The 6,747-nt window shown below is 49.0% G+C and overlaps 1 pseudogene across 1 annotated transcript in view; it reads right to left on the bottom strand.

Annotated features, from left to right (window-relative positions):
• Positions 1 to 5,390, bottom strand: part of LOC146511974 (uncharacterized) — a 9,843-nt pseudogene extending 4,453 nt beyond the window's left edge. The window contains exons 1-5 of the transcript XR_014876267.1: positions 4,825 to 5,390; positions 3,849 to 4,124; positions 3,081 to 3,623; positions 1,859 to 3,007; positions 4 to 417 (exon numbers count right to left, since the gene is read on the bottom strand). The product of XR_014876267.1 is annotated as an uncharacterized LOC146511974 (transcript). The remainder of the gene's footprint in view (positions 1 to 3; positions 418 to 1,858; positions 3,008 to 3,080; positions 3,624 to 3,848; positions 4,125 to 4,824) is intronic.
• Positions 5,391 to 6,747: the final 1,357 nt, after the last annotated feature.

The following is a 6,747-nucleotide window of genomic DNA, read 5'->3' as shown; positions in this document are numbered from 1 at the left end:
GACTTGTTGCGCCTCCCTTTCTTCCTCCTCCACTCTGCTCCTCTTCGTCCCCCTCCTTCCATTCCCTCTCCTGTTCAGGGTCCAGTAGTCGACCAACCAGCTGGGACGTGTTCTCACACGGTTTATGTCTCTTGACCAATAAGGAGCCTCGGTGGGTGCTGTGAGGAGGGGCTTCCTGGGCCTCTGAGGCTCCTCCTCCTTGTCATCCTGGGTGGTCTGTTTTTCCCGTTTGTTTTTAGGAGCTTGGGCGTTGCTCAGGGCCGCCCCACAGCCGTTGCTGTAGAGACCACCTATATTGCTGTGGTGCTGATCGCATTGGTGCAGGAACAGCCTGCGGGCACAGCTGAACTTCCTGTTGCAGAGGTGACAGCCGAAAGGTCGCTTTGGTCTGTGGACGGACGGGTGGAGGGCAGACGCCTGCAGAGGGGAAAGGTCAGACAAAGGTCAGGTTGGGTTAATTAAAGCTAAAGACAAAAGGGGCAGAAAAGTCTGGCTAAAGGTCGGGAAAGAAGAGGTTTCCATTAGGGTGGGTTTTGATTATCAATTTATCGTTTAAAATCGATTCTAGCTGGGTAAATTTATTTTGCCCGAAATGCCAGAATCTCAGGTTAAACCTCACAAAACTTCAACAACCACCAAACAGCTAAAACAGTAAATGAGAGCAGGAACACGGACTCTGCGCAGAGATGGAAACACAAAGAATTCACTCTGACTTTTGCTGTTTTGCTTCCAGCACGATAAAAACTTCATGCACAGCTCTCTCTCTCTCTGTACTTCAACAACAGTTTCCCGTCTAAAAATCTGTTTTCTGCATTATTTGCTTGCTTGTTACGCACAAATCTACTGTTGTTTACAGGCTGTCGGACGCTGTTTTTGTCCTTTTACTTCTGAAAAGAAAACCTCATTTCTGCTGTTCAATACTGAACAAATTTAAACTTTAAATGATGCAAAATGCCGTGTCTGTAATCAAACCTCTGTAACTTTGCTCTGCTTCACGTCAGCAGCATCAGCTCATGTTCATGTGTTGATTCATGGTTTGCTTCAGTTTTGATCGACTGCAGAATATTTTTAAGGTCATCTGTTAAAATCCAGGCCAGGAAAGTCGCCTTCATGTTTTCCTGTGTTTATCCTCAGCTGCTTCGACACAGAGGCCTCTGCTGTGATGCTCACACTTTGATAAAGTCTCACAAGTGTCAGCTTTCTTTTTATAGACACAAAAATATGGAAATTTACTGATACGTCATCAGAATTATAATATTTCTGACTGTCTGAGGCAAAATTTACCCGATTCAAATAGAATCGAATCAATTCTAGAAATCAGTGACGATACCCAGCCCTAGTTTCCATGGTTACCTACTTGGAAACACTCGCCATGACTGGTTTTCCACTACAATCTGGTAAGTAATTAATGTACGTGGTCATTGTTATAGCAACGCATCAGAGCGTCCCGTGATTAATGTGCAACACCAATAAAGGTGGACGTCGAGGCGTGATGGACCCGCTGCTCGGTCTGTGGCGTGGACTCGGGAACACGGCGTTGCTTTTAGCCATTTCTGTCGCTACCCAACTTCAAAAATGGCGCTTTTCATTTTTGTGAATGAGACGCCATCACGACTCATCGAGGGAAGCCACTGACGGGCCAATCAGGGGCACATTTTCATATTTGCTTGAATTTCTTGGAACGCCGGCGAACAGCGCCTGGTACAGGAACTATGAACTAATGGGGACCCTGAAAACCGAGTCGATCCGAGTAGGTAGAAAAGAGGCTGTAGTAACAGGTAAAGTTCAAGTAAAGGTCAGAAGACACGGGCTTGTGTTCTGTATCCTGATTGGATGATTGTAAAATATCTGTTGTTACCTCTGACTCTAGAAGGCATCTGATTGGTGGGCTGACCGTCTTTCCTGGTCTCTGAAGCTCCTCCTCTTCCTGTCTTCCTCCCGTTGAGACCATGTGACCTGTGTCTTTATCTCCAATGTCAGAACAGTCAGTCATCTTTGAAGCCCCGCCTCCAACAGAGTCTTTTGATCTTCCTCTCCTCCTTGTGTGTTTGTTAGCTGCCTTCTGATTGGTCTGATTGGCTGTTCCACAACCCCGTGTTGCCTCCTCTGACTCCAGCAGGTACCTGATTGGTGGGCCAACCATTGTCCTCCTCGGCCTTTGAGGCTCCTCCTCCTTCTCCACACAGACTTGTTGCGCCTCCCTTTCTTCGTCCTCCTCCACTCTGCTCCTCTTCGTCCCCCTCCTTCCATTCCCTCTCCTGTTCAGGGTCCAGTAGTCGACCACCAGCTGGGACGTGTTCTCACACGGTTTATGTCTCTTGACCAATAAGGAGCCTCGGTGGGTGCTGTGAGGAGGGGCTTCCTGGGCCTCTGAGGCTCCTCCTCTTCCTGTCTTCCTCCCGTTGAGATCATGTGATCCAGTTTCTTTATCTTCAGTATCAGAACAGTCAGTCATCTTTGAAGCCCCGCCCCCAGCCTCACTGAAGTCAAAACATTTTTTGGTGTTCGCCTGCGCTGTGTGGGTTTGTTTTCTGCATCGTGATTGGAGGTTCTGACACTTCCTGTTTCCTCTGACTCCAGCAGGTACCTCATTGGTCGGCCAACCATCGTCCTCTTTGTCCTGCGAGGCTCCTCCTCCTCCTTCCTCTCTTCCTCCTCCTGTGACCATGTGACCTGTGTCTTCAGCATTAGTCTCAGGCCTGTCAATCACCTCTGAAGCCCCGCCCCCAACAGCATCTTTTGATCTTCCTCTGCTTCTTGTAGGTTTGGTAGCTGCCTCCTGATTGGTCTGATTGGCTGTTCCAGAACCATGTGATGCTTCCTCCGACTCCAGTAGGTACCTGATTGGTGGGCAGACTGTCCTCCTCTGCCTCTGAGGCTCCTCCCTCTCCTCTGCATCACCCTGCGCGTCATTGGTTTGTTCTTGCTGTTGGTCAGCAGCAGCCGGTCTGTGGACGGAAAGGTGGAGATCCAGAGACGCCTGGCTGGTGAAGTTCAGACCACACACCTGGAGACAGGTAAAGTCGAAGGTCAAAGGTCAGAGAAACAAAGGTGATGTGACGTTCAAGTGAAGGACTGACCTGGCAGAGCTTCCACCATCTCTCTGCTCCTCCGTCTGCTGAGGACTCCACCGTGCTGCTGTCATCCAGCTCCTCCTTCCTCGGCCCTCCCCATCGTCCTCCTCCGCACGTCTCTGCTCGCTCTGCTGTGATTGGCTGCTGTTGGCCCATGTGACTGCTGCTCAGACTCCAGCAGGTATCTGACTGTCGGGCCAACCATCCTCCTCCTTGGTCTCCGACACTCCTCAGTCTTTATTATGACAGATTTGACTCCTCCCCCTTCTTTCATGGTCTCCTCCCCTCCCCTCTCCTCCTCCTCCTCGTTCTCCTTCCTCTCCTGGATCCGGGTTGTTTGTTCCTCTCCTCGCTTGCTGGTGTGGGACTCATCCTTCTTCAGGAGCTTAATCTTTAGTCTCCTCCTCTTCCCGGCTGCATTTCCTGCGATGTGATTGGTCGATTTGTCACCCAGTGATGACTTTTGTCTTTCACCACCATCAGGCCACCTCCCCCCCACCATCTTCTTCTTTTCTTTAAACGCCACATTCTCAGAGCAGAGTCGCTCCTCTGCAGGAGAAGAGAAAAGGAAGTTAATGTTCAAATACTGATTAATACAAAGAACCGATCACTAATCAATAACCCAGATACTGCCTGATGCAGAGAGCCAATCTCCTGTGAGAGGAGCTGAAGGATGAAAGGTTGGGAGGTCAAGAAACACATGAGCAGATTACAGGCTTCCTGCTCTGAGTGGACTTCAAACATCTCATTTAACCTGACACTTACAAAACCCACCCTCAGGAACGTGCACCTCCTGCTCCTCTTCCTGCTCCTCCTCTTCGGCCAGCGCCGGGCTCAGGGGAGCGATGAGTCCAGGAGGAGCAGCCGAGACGTCCGCAGGAGTCGGGGGAGGCAGAACCGAGTGCTCGGAGAACAGAGGCACGCTGGGTAGCAGGTCGGGGCGGTCGGTGCTGTAGGCGCCGCAGCGTGATGCCTGACTCCTGCAGAGCTGCAGCAGAGCGCCCCCTGCTGATTCATCCACCTGAAAGGCGCCGCAGTGGCAGGAAACACCTGAGAGGGGAGAGGCGTACGTGTGAGCGCGCTCTGCTTCAAACAGTTAATGGGGGTGTCCAAATCCTCCTGAGGACGCATTTGTAGAACGATTACGTCACAGCGATGCGACGAAGCCTGTCCAAATTCGTAGACTCCTCCGAATGCAGCCGACAAATGCGTCCCTCCTTTTCCCCGAATTTGAAGGATGGGTCGGGTGTGTCCTTCGTGGCCCACCATATCCCAGAATTCATAGCACGGCCCAGCCAAACTCCAGCTGCCAACAATGGCGGCCGCTACTAAGTTTTAAAATTACTCATACTAATCTTTCTGGGTCACAAAATAAACTTTTAACATATTTTCAGGCGAGAAAGTAGCTGTGTAAACCTCAAATATCTGCTCGTTTATCAAGATATCGCATATTTGCAAAAGTGCTTCGACGTTTTCTGTGTGACCAGCTCTGTGTGGCCTCTGGGTGCCACAAGGGACCTGGGCCAGTGTCTAGCCTGTGGTTCAGGTTCTTCCTTCCTCAGGTCGAGCCCTTCGTCACACACACTGTTATTACAGCTGCACTATGGTGCATCACTATAGCGACCAGCGTAACGGCCTGGCAGGCTTCTTGTGTTAGCGTCAGTGTTGTACAGACACGTGGACTGGATATGAGTTTGAAGCTCCGTGTTTCAGAGAGCACGGTTATAAATCACGTGTCCCTGAGTCTCACCTGAGCGTCTCCAGCTTAGCTGCTGAGTCAGCAGATCCACCTGGACGGCGACGTCCCTCCTCTCGGCCGCCTCGCTCTGACAGCCCACCTCCTTCCTACTCCTCTCCTCCCTCCTGTGTCCTTCAACGATCATCTGGAACACCTGCAGGGGGCGCCACAGAGGACAAACGTCATGATCACATCATACAGGGCGTCACACAGCTGGACGTCCAATCAGCCACAGGAGAAAGTTCAAACGAGCCGACTGCACCACCAGCATCTGTGGGCGGAGCCACCGTGACAGCGCGATGACATGAACTGCGGCTGATGACATCAGAATATTTACATCAGCGTTTCTCTTCCTTTACATAAAAGTGTCCTGTCAAAGCGCCGGCTGTACCTGTGCAGGTAACAAGGAAGTGATGACACACCTGAGTCTGTGCTGGTTAAGCTGGAGGACACGCGCTGCCTTCCTGCCTCTGCTCAGTACTGTAACTGCAGCTGACTTCACTCAGCTCAGACGGAAACACAGAAGTGTCCCCGTGTCAGCAGGACCTCAGCTGACACGGTGACACTTCTGTGTCCCCGTGTCAGCTGACATCACTGCAGAGACCGGAGCTGTCCACCAATGACAGCAAGATGGGCCCAAACCCACAGGGAGTCTTGGAGCTCCTGCAGGAGCAGTCTGTGGAGACCAATGACTGTAGAAAACATGGAGGACGCGACAGCTCCCCAAAAGTGAAGCCAAAACGTCTCTATCGCCCCCAAGCTAATCCGTAACTACCGTCCTTAGCTCGGTCCTGAGACCTAGCTAGCTAAGATGAGCACTCGGCTGTCAGGGTTCGTTTAGCTGTGCAGGTGAATGAATTTACTAAAGAAATCAAGAGAAACGCTCCGGGCTGCTCAGTCACTAATTACTGTTACTGTACTTTTATTACAAGTATTATACTGTAAAAGCAACAGGCTGCACCCTGCTGCAGCTCCTGTGCAGAGCTGAATATTAAAGATGTGCAAACAGCATGTTTTCAGTCTCTTGCCACATCTGTAAAGGGTTAGTAACAAATTTTTTAAAAGCTTGTACTTCAGTAACTCCTCATTAATCAGGAACTATGGATTAAAGTACTGTAGTGTACTGTAATACTGAAAAAAATGTAAGAGAAGAACTTCAGATCCTGAGTGTGTGAGGACAGAAGAATCAGCTTTATTTCAATTTTGAGGGATAAAATTTATATGTGAGTTTGATGGTTCTGTTGTCTTTGTGATTACAGGAGCTGCCCTCAGATTCAGACCTCAGCACCACCCAGTGACAGCAGACAGATCATCCAACATGTTCACATGTTAACTGCAAAATGAACTGATGGAAACAGTACAAAGGTTAAAGTACCACATGTGCTGTAGTGAAAGCTGCAGCTTTATTGATAAAGTTAAAGACAAAAAAACAAAAGGATTAATCACTCATGTAACTGTGTCACTATATATCAGCATTAACAGGACCTCAGTTTGGTGTTTCACAAAGCTGCTGATCTCAGACCTGCACAGCTTCTGTTTTAAAACACTTGATGTACTCAGCTGCATGAAGAGCACGTTTGAGTTTCTCTAACACAATTAAATAAAACCTGATGAAGGTCAAAGGTCATCACTTGTATGTTGAACTACAAACTTGTCAACTACAAACTTGTCATCTGGAGTTCTTTCACAGTTTTTTGCAGATAGTGTGTTATTTACCATAAAGTGATTCAGAGATATTCATACCAGAGTAACCAGAGAGGATCACATATTTTTAAATATATAACTTTCTACAGGACTGAATATAATATCTTTATATAAAAGTCTGGAGCCTCTGGGGAGTATCTGAGTATTTATAACATTACACAAAGCAAAGGTCTCATCACAGTGTTGATGAAATGCTGGGTTTATCCATCTCCTGGGGCGGGCCTACGGAGG

The sequence above is a fragment of the Neolamprologus multifasciatus genome, chromosome 9 (genome assembly GCF_963576455.1).
Source record: "Neolamprologus multifasciatus chromosome 9, fNeoMul1.2, whole genome shotgun sequence".
Taxonomy (NCBI): Eukaryota; Metazoa; Chordata; class Actinopteri; order Cichliformes; family Cichlidae; genus Neolamprologus; species Neolamprologus multifasciatus.
Note: the sequence above shows the minus strand (reverse complement) of the source record. Positions and strands in the feature narration are given on the sequence as shown.